Below are 15,497 nucleotides of genomic sequence, written 5' to 3'. Positions count from 1 at the left end.
GTATCACCATAGCTTCGTCAATCAATGAAGTTCGTCAGCTTCTCAAGGGGTTCAACCTGAAGACTACTAGACAAGATGGCAGCTAAGCTGAACTCTGCGAAGTAATGGTACGAATCGATCCAGAGTCTAAGCTAACTATACTCCTGGACGTAGCTGCAATGTTACTCGATTATGAGTCTGACTACAACGTATGTATCAATCGTGGCCTCAGTGAAGCCATCTGAAATGCAGATGGTGTCCTCAAACAAAGGCCAGAGTTAACGGACATTCTTAAGAAAAAACGTCAACATGACTCTGATCAATGAAACTAACCTCAAACCACACAATCACTTTCACATCAGCGGTGAATACAATATACTGAACAGATACACAAGGCTGAAATGGAGGAACTGTGATCCTTGAACTTAACGTCCCGTTCACCAGGGAGGCTATCAAAAATTTGGCTATTTACCAATGAGTCCTCCTTTGGAAAGCCTAAATATTTTTCATGCATTCCAGAATGCCACGCTGGTTCCTTCTTCAGCGGCAAGGTAACAAGGATAAAAAAGAATAGAAGATGAAAGGTGTAAAACAAGGAATACATACCACTAAATAAATGTAACGTAAAGAATGGATCCTGAAATGTCACGAGCAGAGCAAAGCGTAAAGACTGAACTGAATCGAAGGAAGCGCGGTGTCTACGTTACGTCACTACTGTCAGATTCAAAATATGCATCAAAGATAGGTAATCAAATTCTATTAATGTTGCCAGTATCCAGATCTAAAGCAGGTTTGTATCTATCAATAGTATACGATCTTGATTATTACAAAATGGTGCATCTGCCTATGAAACTCATTTTTTATTACAATTCCTTGAGGTCTGTTTAACAACCAATGTATTCCAATTTGAAAATCATTACTTTTCTGAGAATGATGGTTTAGCTATGGGCAACACAGTATCTCCGATATTGTCCAATACTGCTTTAAATCAGACTAAAACTTCTATTTTACAGCAGGATACATTCAAGTACATTAGATATTACCTTAATGCCGATGACATTTTACTACTTGTACGTGACGAAAATACACTTTTACAAATATTTGAACAATTCAACAATCAGCATCCTAGGCTGAAGTTCACCCCCAAGCGTGAGTCTGATAATTGTCTTACATTTCTAGACTTACTGATTATTATCATTGTCATTTTATTGTTCAGCGTCCAAGAAATTATAAAGTAGCTATTTTTATTTCCGTGATCATTTCACTGTTTTGTGACTTTTACCTTTACAATTTCATTATCATAGCGTTATATGTAACATGTAAATTGTGTAATTACAAGTAACTCTTAGCCAGAAGCACATTTTTATTGTCAGTTTTGTGTTCAGCGCCCAAAAATCAATATAGGATGACCATTTACATTTCTGTAAAAAATTCACTGTTGCACAGTGTTACCCGATCACACAACAAATTTATAACAAAAGTATATTGAAAATCCAGTGCAGGCACTACACTACTTACATACATCAACAGTCAGCTCATCCGCCACTGTACAAGGCCAGTATTTGAAAGAATTTCTTTTGCAGAGCATTATTAATTTATGATCGTCCAAATGATCTTAATGACGAAATATAGTTTTTTATACAAAATAGGGGGGAAAAAAAACTTACAAAAGCGTACTTTACAAAAGTGGTTTAATCAAACACGTAGATCGGTGCAAGACCCAAAAACAGTTATTCCCAAAGAAGCAAAAACTTGGATAGGAATTCTTTATTTTCCACAATTATCGACAAAAATTTAACGTTTCTTGCTTAACACTCGAATTAAAGAACATATTAGACAATCAAAAAAAGGTACCGTCGGGACTGGCGCTTCACCTAAAACAACATAAATAATAATAATAATAATAATAATAATAATAATAATAATAATAATAATAAAAACAGGTTAATGTAATAGATTCAGCAAAAACAACAGGAGATTAAAGAATCATTCTTCATTCATAAATATGAACCTGCTTTAAATCTGGATACTGGCAACATTTATAGAATTTGGTTACATATCTTTGATGCATATTTTGAATCTGGAAATAGTGACGTAACATACCGCGCTTCCTTCGATTCAGTCCACTCTTTTTGTGCTTTGCTCTGCTCGTGACATTTCAGAACCCATTCTTTACATTACATTTATTTAGAGGTATGTATTCTTTGTTTTACACCTTTCATCTTCTATTCTTTTTTATCCTTGTTACCTTGCCGCTGAAGAAGGAACCAGCGTGGCGTTCCGGATCGTATGAAAAATATTTAGGCTTCTCAAGCGAGGATTCATTGTAAAATGATGCATTAAGATGCCTAATTTTTACGGTTTTTTATGATGTAAGAAATTAAAATATTATAAATGAAATGATATGAAATCTTTAAGTTTTACGTCCCACGGTTATGCCGGTTAGGCTAATGGAGACGGTGATTATGAAAAATGAAATGAAATGGTGGAATGAAGAAAGTGGGAGGAAACGGGAGAACCCCGAGAAAACCCACGCACACGGTGTTTGTCCACCACAAAGTTCACTTGGCGGGGGCTGGGATCGAACCCGGGACCCCAAGCACCAGAGGTGAACGCTCTACCACTGATAAAATATTATAGTAGATGCATTACCCACATAGGGTGTGAATTATTATTTAAGGAATGAAGTAGCGTCTATATAAGAGTACATTTAATGAATAATAATAACCATCACCATAGATAACTTAAAGAAATGGTAACAGAAATTCGTGTAGTATAGTGGTTGGAGTTCGATTATCAAGGAGACAATCCTTGAATTCCCTCGTGTGTGTTCATAAAATCATGTGTTCCCTTTACACAGCGTTATGTCATGTATTAACAAGCACAAAGCATACTCACAGTCCATAGAGTCCTCCTATGATCGTCAGCACTGAACGAGACAATTTGAAGGTCCAGAGAAGGATGTGGTAACCAATCGATACGCTTCGAATAATAACTGGCTGTTCGGGTGACGAACGAATGATAATGACTGTTCAGAATTGCCAGTTTTTATACTAGTTCGTAAATGATTTTGAAGTACAATAAAAGAAAAATATGTTTTTCTTTTTTGTCAAAATAGTAACTTCGAAAGTATTTATGTAATGTGTTTTGGTTATTTTGGAAATTCCATTTGCACACTCATTTCTGACAACAAGGTTATGGGACTTGTTTTTCGTTCTAATTTTGTTCTTGGATCATTTTTATAGCAATTCTTTAACTTTTTCATCACTTATGCCATTGGAACATAATAATTGATAAGCAGCCAAATTTTTGTTAATAAGGTTTCCACTTGTCTGGCAAGCACGAACTCCCTGACTTTTCCAGGTTATGATTTACGAATTTCCAGATCTATATATATATAATGTAAAAAAAAGCAAGTATAACTTACCCAAGAAGGGGGTTCTTCATCTACTGCACATGTACACTCATGCCCAAAATGATTGTCACATATCTATAACTGTCTTCTTGTAAGAATATAATTTGATAATGATTTTGCAGGGTACTTTTAATACTGATACTATGTGTATAATCAGGAAAGGTATATTTGTGGTAAATTTCATAGAAAAAGAATTATAAATACGAAAATTAGAATGAGTAAAACAAAATGTGCTAAATGGACTAGAAAGTTTCATTTTCGTTTTAATGTTCTTATTTACTGCTCTTTTGACATGAAATTTTCCACATGCATGTTTTTGCCGATTATACACATACTAACATTGTAAAAAATATCGGGCGAATTCGTTACCAAATTATATTCCTACAACAACATATTTATAGACATGCGACAATAATTTTGGACATGAGTGTACATTTACTGTATATAGTGTGTGTGCCAACAGAGATGTTTTGCAAAACAAATTAATTTAATTTATAAGATATCTCTTTCCAAATGTGTAAGTAAAAAGAGAAATAGGTTCTGAGAAGTAAACTCCCTGAATTTTCCTGGATTTTTCAGCTTTTCATGGACTTTTCCAAGTCAGTGGAAACCTTGTTAAAATACGTGGTCTGTCCAATAAATACGCGAACTGAGCTAGTAGGGTGACTTTTGAGTTGACTAGCCATACGCACTTGCTGCTCTGTTAGCCGAGGATCCAGTAACCGTGACAACGTCGAGGCGAGCGTACAGCTCGAGGTGGCATTGGTTTTGTGGTGTTCTGTTTTTGTACATGTCGACGATGGATACGAGTATTAATGAACAGATGAAACAACGAATCAACATAAAATTTTTGATGAAATTTAGAAAAAGCTATCAGGAAATTCATGAAATGTTGAGAACTTTTTACGGAAATAACGCACTGCAGAAAACAGCATCTTTTCAAGTGGATCAAGCGTTTCGGTTAGGGCGTGAAGACTACTAAGATGAGTCAAGGCCAAGACGACCGTCCACCTCCTATATTGAAGTCAACATTGAACTTTTAGGATCTCTTGTGCTTTTCAATCGTCGATTAATAGTCCGGATGATTACTGATCAACTGAATTGAGGAAAACCTGTGCATACAATTTTAAGAGAACATTTGGAATTGAGAAAATTGTGTGTAAAAAGTGTCCGAAAGTTGCTAACACCTGACCTAAAGCTACAAAGAACCGATTTCCTTGAAAGAATCATCACTGGGGACGAATCATGGTTGTACGAGAATGACACCGAGCTGAAACTACATAGAAAGGAATGGAGAGCAAATGATGAACCACGAACAAAAAAATATCGAAAAAACCGATCAAAAATCAAAGCCTTGCTGATCATGTTTTCAGACATTTATGATGGTCTCCACTATGAATTTCTTTCTCCACAACAAACAGTGAATAGTTCCTTCTATGCGGAGGTTCTTACGCGCTTGAGGGTAAATTCATCTCAAGTGGTCCAATGCATATTGTTCGACATTTAAAAAAAAAAAAAAAAAAAAAAAAAAAAAAAAAAAAAAAAAAAAAAAAACTGATTTTTGGTATGCACTTACTTTACCATTTTGTTAGTTCAAAACAACCATTATTTTAAGTTTGATGATTTTAGGTTCTGAGTGGGAGTCATTTAAAAAAAAAAAAAATATTTCGAAGATGTATCGTTTGGTGGTATTGTAAGGGGTTACCGAGTCTGAAGTATCTCAGCCACTAGATATTCTATCTATGTGGAACAAAAACCCAAATAGTCAGTAAGCTACAATACTATGTAATAGTCATTATCGTCCATGAAGTATAGCACGGTGTAACGTAGGTTTGAAAAGGTAGGTCATTGACGTTAAAAGTTCCTAGTTCAGCAGACGAGTTTTTAAAACCAGAAATATAAAAGTAACCAAGAAACTTCTGTCGCTTTTTTACCCACCACCTCTGAACATCGATATGTCATCTAAGAAGACGCACCTGGAAGATCAAAAATAGTCCACATCAGCATCGATGACCTGCCAACGTTCTGGAAGGCCATGAATTACATCGCGGTAGGCCGTGAAGCGAAGAAGGTATCAAGTGCATTTTGCACCTCTACTACGGATTTGAACTGGCGTCCTATAAATTGATTGTCCAAGGAATTAAAGAGATGATGCAATGTCCGGGGAGTATGGCGGATGCAATAGTGTTTCCCATCCAAGGCGCACAATGGTGTCCCGGGTTATTCTAGCCATGTAGGGCCTAGCGTTATTCTTTAACAGGAGGACCTCTTTGCGATTCAGAAATACTGGCTCCAGAGTTTTGAGTTTTTCTTAAATACGGCTCAACTGTTGACAGTACATAGTTGCATTGATGCTCTGACCAGCTGGTAGCAGTTCCCGATGCACGATGCTGCGAGCAGTCCACCAAACACACAGGAGGATCTTCTGGTACAATGCTGGTTTCGGCTGTTTTAGAACCGGTTCATGGGATGCTAACCAATGATGATGGCGCCGTGGAGCATCGTACAGGACCTACTTCTCATCCCATGTTAACACCCTGTAAAAAAAAAAAAAAAAAAAAAAAAAAAATTGCTCCTTCCTCAGGCGAGACAGCAGAGAAACAGGTATTTGCTCGCATTGCCTTCTGGCCCGGAGTCAAATCATGTGGGACAAATGGATGTGCTACCGAACGGTTTCTCCTCTCACACTGAATTGTAGTCCTAGTCCCTCACATATCTGGCCATGATTCGCCTCAATTCCTGCCAGATCTTCATTTTGTACATGTTTTGGTCTTCCACCACGTGGTGCGTTTTCGAGTGTTTCGTCACTGTCCTTAACCTTGTTAAGCCACCGCTACACGACACCTTCACCAAAGGCTCGGCATATCTTCCGCCCCGCTGCAGCGGCGTTTGACCCCAGTTTGAACTCGTAGAGCATACACGTCCTTATGACACCCTGTTAAGGTCCCACGTTCACTCTGTCCTTACGCAAGTTCACGGTGTAACTGAACTGCCACAATTAGGCAGTATGTTGGATACCCACACCAACAACTGACCTTCGCCTTATCTCCATTTACATTCAATTTACAGTGTGAGGACCAATGGAACACAGACCTCCACAAAAGTGACAGATCTTTCTTGGTTACCTTTATACAAATTGCTGAGCAAAGCAACGTTTATTTAAAAATAATAAATATGTAATATATTAGTCATATGTAATACGTTAGTAAATATTTGACAGTGTCTAATGAAGCCAATATGTTCTGTTAATTGGCGAAACTGTTACATATTTATTATTTTTAAATAAACGTTGCTTTGCTCAGCAATTTGTATTTCTAGTTTAAGTTATTTAAGATAACGAAGCTAGTATGAACCAGTTGTTACACGATTTTTGCAAGAAGGCAAAGGATCAGGAAGGTAAGCTTTTCTGGATAAAGAGATCTTATATAGAAAAAATCATTCACCAAGTTCCAATCCTTAGACGCCCCCCTTTTTGGATAGAAATAATTGAAAATTCAGGATCGTAAAAAAAGCCTACTTCACATGTATATATCTCTGGTGGAGGACCTGATAAAAATATACAAGTCCTCTCCTCTTCACAACAGACCTGTATGATATTATTATATATCAAAAATTGGGAGTCTCAGATTTGACTATAAGTACCTTTATTATTAACACACCTACAAATAAGCATAGGCAGAAGTACGGATAACCGAAAGTTTACTGTATAGACATCATAAATCAATAGGCAGGGGATGTAAGGGTGAAATACGTGCAGGTGTATACTGAATAAATGGGATCCTGAGAATACGTGGATAAAGCTATACACTCACTCTCAGGTTGCAATTAATTCATTTGAATTTTTTTTCGTAATAATGTCTTTACTACTTTCCGTTAACTGTTAGTTTTGAACATTTGTGTATTTTCAAAATTATTTTTTCCAGCAACGAATACTACCGCGAAAGTAAACTAAATTCCCACGCCAGAAAGAGAGTGAAGAACAGTTTATTCTTGGGAAACAGAATCTTGTCCCGGAACATTATTTCTGTACATGGGTAAAAGAAGTCAATTATTTCAACTTCGTAGTTTCACAATTCCCGAAAACGCCTTAAGTTATTGAAAAACTCATTGCTTAACATTTATACTTCACAGTCACTTATATCGTCAGTTTAACGTCGCATAAAAGGGATAGTAATAACGTAGTTAATTATATAAGAACGAAAGGAAGGCGAATAGTGAAGGAAACGGGGAACTCCCTTCCCCCCATCGTTGTTTATTTAACACAAACCAATATTGCGCACCTATGGTTTGAAAGCAGGAACTTTGTCGCTAGAAGTAAATGCTCTGCTGACTACGCCATCGAATTAGTTTTTTAGTATCAACATGCAAAATATTTCAAATCACCATTATATCTGAAACATGCTCGATTTCTTGGATCAGTTTCCTTCATTCAATGTAACATGTTTGCTTCCCTAGTTCCAAAATCTAAGGATTTGCGGGAAAAACAACTTTTGAAAATGACTGAGATCACATTTATAATTTTTCCCTACAATAAAGGTATGAAGATACTAACACTGAAACAGGAATTGCACATTAAGAAATTTCGTTACTTCTACACAGTACTGGTAATTGTGGGATGTCAAACTGAATATCAAATTATAATAATTTAAATTGCAAATTCTGACTGTCCCTTTTTCTTGTCTTTCATTTCACCACGAGTCGCTAAATAAAGAAATTCAGTCTCTGTTACGCACTTTTGGAGAGGAGCGCTAGGAAGTGTGTCCCCTTGCACACTCCTCCAATCCCAACGAAAGTTTTTAAGTCCTCTTTCTAAAGATGAATCCCAGTTATAAAATATTTTTACACGTTTTGTATGAAAATATCAACTTTTTATAATACTTCAAACAAGACGCATACAAAAATTTGGCTCAAGAATGATTAAAAAGATAGAAAATGAAATTTCAACTGGCCTTTTATACCATAAAATATTGCACGCAAATTGCTGTATCATTTTTACTGTCAGAATAATTTTAAAATGAGAATAATAATACTTCTTTTTAACAAATGCAACGTATCATTATTAATTTATCATCACAAATGTGTAACTATTGCTGGAAAATGACTAAATACCTAGCTATAAATGTATCACAATAAATATTGCATTTTAATTACAAATGAGAAAGTACAGTTTATATCTATAGACCTATCCCATATTTAAGGACCAAGAGTTTGGCTATCTACTGCGTATTGGCCCAATGATACGCTGATGTGGAATTTTACATGCTATTTTCGTAACTCATATATACTTTAGAAACAAACTTCGTTGCGAATTAAAACAAATGACAATCCAAAAGGTAAAATATGAGTAATCATATCCTAAAATTCTTTCACTTGCGTGAGTAACTACCTCCACCCAACTCAGGCAGGGAACTTCGATAAAATGGAAAACAGTGGGAACGAAAACGGCAAATGCTTGCAATTATGCGTACATAGAAAATGAATTTAACATTTGATCGATGATGTTTTTTTTTTTTTTTTTTTTTTTTTGTTATGATTCACTAATATGATATTCCACTGCAAAGTGGAAAACACAGATAACTTTCAAATACGGAATCATCCTATAATTATCATCTTGATGTTCATAAAATCTCATTTTTCAAAATTCTCGGACTCTTAACAGTATTCCCTGACTTGTCTCGGCCTTCTCAAATTTCCTGATTTTCCCAGTTTTCCAGATCTGTCGCCATAATGGTTATGAAAGTTAATAAGAATTAAAATAGTAAAATTAATTCAAGTACAATTAGGAAAAAATATAAAAGTATTCATGATTAAGATTTTGAAAAGGGATTGTTTAGTAAAATGTGGACGCACTAAATTTTAGCTAATAAATGCCTTCAAAGTTACTTTTAAATACTTTCGCTAAATAATTTACATTAAAAACAACTACAGTTTAATTAACGAAAAAAAAAATGAAGAAATCAGGACCTTGGAAGAATGGGCGAACTTGAAAAATTGGACTTTTTTTCTTTCCTCGCATCAGACAGGTCTGGACAACACTAAGTACCGCGTTTTGCCGTGGTTCGCCCTTAGTATTCCCAGTTTCTAGATGAAAAAGATTCACCCTTGCTGTCTTGAAATACTTGCAAAACTTTCAGCTTGATTTCGCAACACTCCGATTTCGGGATTCGCCCTTTCTTTTCCAAGATCCTGAGAATACATTTCTAAAAATTAGTGTAACAATGTTTGTCCGTGAACTTCCCCTAGATGGCAGAATCCTTAGAATTTTCGATACATGAGTGGACCACGGCCTAAATTACGATTTTATCACAATACTTTGACTAAAATGTATAGCCTAAGCGGGATATATATATCATGTTGTCTAAAAAGTACTGAGCCTTTGAAGATCAACATTAAGAATACACTTATTGTGATTTGAAAATAACATTATGAAACCACATATACACCTTTTGCTCGATTACCTTCTGCCATTTTCGCCTTAAGATTCTGGTGAAAAAAAATGTGACACGTGGTTTTCACAGGTCTCTTGGAAACTAATTTAATACATTCAGGACCCGAAACAAATGATAGTCTGACGTAGCCACGACCGCGATGTACGGTAGACGCATTAAAACCAGCCAGCTAAGCTCTCACAACTTCTGACGGGTAGTTAAAGATATATGCGGTCTGGCGTTGTCCGAATGGTATACAGCCTACGTTTGGCCGATTTCGTTCCTTCCCCCTCCCGGGCATAATGGACTCACCCGACCTGGCTCGTGGCGTCCTGCAGTGTTGTGCAGTGGCTTCCTGGGAACGGAGTTGTTTTTCCGCGCAAATGACAATAACGCACAAAACAGGACCATTGTTGTGAGCGTTGTGTTAAATTTGTTTCCAAGTGTGTGGGTTTCTGCTGTGACCAAAATGTCGCCCAAACTAAGCCGGTTTTGGGAAGGCTATGTTGCGGTTCTTTATGACGCCCACTTTAATGTTTCTGTCATTAGAAAACAGTGCAAAAGAATGGTTGCAACATCAGTTTAGGTGGAATAAAAAATGTTATTAAAAAGTACAAGGGCAACGAAGCTCCACCATTTGGATCACCAACGAAATTGCCTAGGGAGCGGGAATGCACCAAGGCCACCTCCACCATGCAGAGGAAACTTCGCAAAATGGCAATGCAAGAAAATCCGCCAACACAAAGGTGTATGGCTAATAGTCTTGATGTGTCTTTGGGGACTGTGAGCCGGACGTCACACCGTCAACTCAAGCTGGAAAAAGTCATGAAAGCTCGCGGTCATCTTCTCACGGATGCCCACCAAAAGGAACGAAAGTGTAACGCCCGGAAGCTGTACGAACGGCATCTGGCAAAACAAAGGTGGATATACGTCGTAACGTTCGATGAAGCATGGATTTACCTTCCCGACTGCGGCAAACCGAGAGCCATTATGTACCGAGAGAAAAGCGCCAAGAACTTCAGAAGGTGGGTCCGTGTCTGTAAAGAACCCTTCCCAAAAGGGTTCATGGTCCTTACTGGCTACTGTTACCGAGGTAAACTTAAGATTCGTAGAGTGGCGAAGAACTGCAAAATAAATTCGCAGTATTTTCTGGAGCAGATCATGCGGCCGATCTACGAGCATGAGATTGCAACAATGTACGGAAATGACGCCAATCTGGTGCGCATTCACATGGACAAGGCCTCATCACATACCTCACGATCGTCCCTCGCATTCTACAGGGAGATGGAGGAGGCAAGTGGTATACAGGTGATACCTTTCAATGAGGTACCTGTTAAATCACCAGATGCAAGTCCTATGGACTATTGTGGATTTGGATTGCTGAAGCGGGCTTTGGGAAAACGACGTGTGATAACTGTGGAAGGACTTTGGAAAGCTGTGCAAAGGGAATGGAACAAGATTCCCCTCCCAGTTCTTCAGAGAAGCCTATTACAGTGGAAATTACGCTGTCGGGCTATTGTTAGGAACCAGGGGAAACACACCGAGCACTTACGGACCTGGCGCCATGGATTCTTCTAAATTTTTAGGTAAGTCGAAATTGGTCAAATGTAGACTGAACAACTTCTGTACGACACCCTTTTTGTTGATCAGTTCTAGCTGTTACTTTTAAACTGTTAGGTGCACTTGCACTACTTGTGAAAACCACAGGTCGGAGCGGCAGCGGCAACAGGTCGTGATGCACTACGTTCTTCCAATCCGCCCCTCCCCCAACAGAACAGCAACAACCATACTGGACGTCAATGTGGGTTTTGTCACAGACTGTTGAGCTTCTCGCTTCGACTACGATCTTTTCCGCACATTGTTGTCATAGGTTACCCATTTTTCATCACTCGTGATCAATCGCTTGAGAAATGGCTTGAGTTCATTACGTTTCAGTGGAGACTCGTAGATAGAAATTCCTTTCAGTGGAGATTCGTAGATAGAAATTCCTTTCAGTGGAGACTCGTAGATAGAAATTCCTTTCAGTGGAGACTCGTAGATAGAAATTCCTTTCAGTGGAGATTCGTAGATAGAAATTCCTTTCAGTGGAGATTCGTAGATAGAAATTCCTTTCAGTGGAGATTCGTAGATAGAAATTCCTTTCAGTGGAGACTCGTAGATAGAAATTCCTTTCAGTGGAGACTCGTAGATAGAAATTCCTTTCAGTGGAGATTCGTAGATAGAAATTCCTTTCAGTGGAGATTCGTAGATAGAAATTCCTTTCAGTGGAGATTCGTAGATAGAAATTCCTTTCAGTGGAGATTCGTAGATAGAAATTCCATCATGTAAATGTTTTTCAGTCAGATCACGTGACACCTATACGTCGAGCTCCTTTCTGTAGCCAGCTTCCTCCAAATGGTTCAACTCTGTTTGGTGATTGATGTTTAGGTCATTGGCAATGTCATGACTGCTCACACGCCGGTCTTGCTCTTTCATGATACTTTTGTCAAAATATCATCATCTTTTGCTGTAATTGGTCGCTCACTGCCAGAAGTGAGCATCTGGACATCCGAAATTTAAATTTCTGTACATCGAAATTCCCAGAATGAGAGTGATTGAACCATTTTTAGGGGGCTGTTGCTTTTGATAACGTATCTTGCCTATAGACGTCGCATTTTTTAACGAGCTTGTGCAGGATTCACGCTTTTGTCGAGAAAAAAAAAAAAAAAACTACAATGTAGTGCAGTTTTGCGGAGAGTTCATTCATCTTCACGGCGCAACATCTTACCTCTGATTATAAGAACTTCACCACTTTTATATCGGGTGTTGCAAAATAAGTGTTACAACTCTTGGGAGGTGACTCCTGCCACTGAGACAAGAAAAAAAGTTCTCTTGAACTTTCGGCTATCGGACATAGTTTCGGATCTACAAGGTGCCGAAAGCGTGGGAAAATGACTTTCGGACGCCAATAGTTTGGAAACTATCCAACGTAAAGAGGGCGGGTAAAAAATTCACTGAAGAAGTCATACCTGCTGTATTGAATTTTGCATGTTTCACAATCCTACCATGCACCTCAAGGGATTCCCCAAAGGAACGTAGGGAGTCCCGGATAATCTGCCAAATGAAAATTGGTCTAAATGGATATGAATTGAAAGCGTTTCTCTCAGATAACAATAATTCGTTTGTATTGAGTCGATATCTGGAACAAATACAAAATGGCGGACATCTTCATGCCCGTTGTGCGTGGTTGCATAATCACCAGGTACGGATGCTGGCCAACAGTGACGTTCTGAGTATTACGTGTAGAGAATTTGTACTCAAATGCTCTAGAAAGACATCTGGAGTGTCGGTAGAGAACAACAGATGAAGCAGGGTGATTCACATGTGTGGAAACACTTAACGAAAAATGCCCAGAAAATGTGAGTTCAAAGCGTCGGAAATGTAAGGAATAGCAGCAAGAACATGAAAGCCATTGCCGATTCACCAATAATATTCCCTCAATCCGATGCAATATGATGTGCACGGTTGCATACCAATAAGGATGCAACAACAGAGGCCAAGTTGAAATTGTGCAAGGGGACTCACAAAGAAACTGGGTAAACTAAATGAATGTCACTAGTGGGATCGCATGATCGATATTGAAATGTGGCCAATGTGTGTGTTGATATCAACATGTTGCTAATGAACAAATGTCAACATGTCCCACTACTGCTGGGACACCGTCCGAAGTGTGAAAACTAGGAAAATAACGTTGTACATTCTGCTAATACATTTGGTGCACTTCTTGGTAGAACGTAACTAGAACAAGATTGTATCAATGCCCCTCTTTGTTTGGGACATTTTCCCACAGTCGACACATATGAAAAGAAATATCTTAATCCATGGTTCAAATTCTGATAGAGTGTGAAAATAACAAACTTGTATCATGTCCAACGTCTTCTGTCTTGTATCATGTCCCACGTCAATATAGGAAAATACCTCCAGAAATTCGTATCTTACACGAAGTGCACATGCCAAGACAAAGACGAAAATGAACAAATTTGTTACATGTAACACTACTGCTGGAACACCATACATATGGTAAATAAAACGACATGAGAAATAGGAAGAAATGTCTTAAAGCTCTGATTGTTTACAACTGTGCAGTAGGAATGAAATGAAACACACAAGCATGTCGGGAGGCTGTACAAGAGCGCTTGCCAAACAAAGTGGGTACTCCTCAAACAAATGAAAACAGAGAAAGTGAGGCTCCCTCGAAGCCTCAGGGCTAGAGCGCTCGCTTTCGCTCGCGTGGTCGCAGTTTCCAAACCTACTGGGAGCCCACGGCCTCAGATTTAAGACCCGAATTGTTATTTTCCTATTTTTTGCACGTGGGACGGTGTCCCAGCAGTAGTGGGACATGTTGACATTTGTCCATTAGATACATGTTGATACCAACACACACACTGGCCAAATTTCAATATCGATCATGCGATCCCACTAGTGACATTCATTTAGTTTACCCAGTTTTTTTGTGAGTCCCCTTGCACAATTTCAACTTGGCCTCTGTTGTTGCATCCTTATTGGTATGCAACCGTGCACATCATATTGCATCGGATTGAGGGAATATTATTGGTGAATCGGCAATGGCTTTCATGTTCTTGCTGCTATTCCTTACATTTCCGAAGCTTTGAACTCACGTTTACTGAGTATGAGTGCATTTCTGGGCATTTTTCGTTAAGTGTTTCCACACATGTGAATCACCCTGCTTCATCTGTTGTTCTCTACCGACACTCCAGATGTCTTTCTAGAGCATTTGAGTACAAATTCTCTACACGTAATACTCAGAACGTCACTGTTGGCCAGCATCCGTACCTGGTGATTATGCAACCACGCACAACGGGCATGAAGATGTCCGCCATTTTGTATTTGTTCCAGATATCGACTCAATACAAACGAATTATTGTTATCTGAGAGAAACGCTATCAATTCATAACCATTTAGACCAATTTTCATTTGGCAGATTATCCGGGACTCCCTACGTTCCTTTGGGGAATCCCTTGCGCGTGCATGGTAGGATTGTGAAACATGCAAAATTCAATACAGCAGGTATGACTTCTTCAGTGAATTTTTTACCCGCCCTCTTTACGTTGGATAGTTTCCAAACTATTGGCGTCCGAAAGTCATTTTCCCACGCTTTCGGCACCTTGTAGATCCGAAACTATGTCCGATAGCCGAAAGTTCAAGAGAACTTTTTTTCTTGTCTCAGTGGCAGGAGTCACCTCCCAAGAGTCGTAACACTTATTTTGCAACACCCGATATATACACCATCTACTAGCTTTAGCTGTAAGCTGTCAAATGGTGTTAGACCTGACCCGCTGGGACTTATATACCGTGAGATTTGGGACACTAATAATACTTCGTGCGCAAACGGCTCAATACCTTTTTAAACTACCTACAAATTTTAACTACCTCGATTTGCTCTGTTTACTTTTCCGTCAGATCTTAAAGTTGGGGATTATCTACTGTAAGGAATTTGTTGTGAGCGAGTGCTGAAGTCAGATGTAAAATGTTTCCTATCAGTCGGCATAATGTCCCGTACGAAAAAAGAATTGGACATTGAAACAATAGCAACAATAGTGGTTTTACATGGAGAAGGCTACACAATACAGGAAATAGCCGCATAAGTAAAAATACACCATACTACAGTGCTTGAT

At 38.4% G+C, this 15,497-nt stretch overlaps 1 protein-coding gene across 3 annotated transcripts in view; it reads right to left on the bottom strand.

The window, feature by feature from the left end:
* Nucleotides 1-15,497, bottom strand: part of LOC145678665 (uncharacterized) — a 203,779-nt gene that overhangs the window by 73,204 nt on the left and 115,078 nt on the right. The gene's annotated exons all lie outside the window — the stretch shown is intronic.

This window comes from Thermobia domestica, chromosome 2 (assembly GCF_964235325.1).
Source record: "Thermobia domestica chromosome 2, izTheDome1.hap1.1, whole genome shotgun sequence".
NCBI lineage: Eukaryota > Metazoa > Arthropoda > Insecta > Zygentoma > Lepismatidae > Thermobia > Thermobia domestica.
Note: the sequence above shows the minus strand (reverse complement) of the source record. Positions and strands in the feature narration are given on the sequence as shown.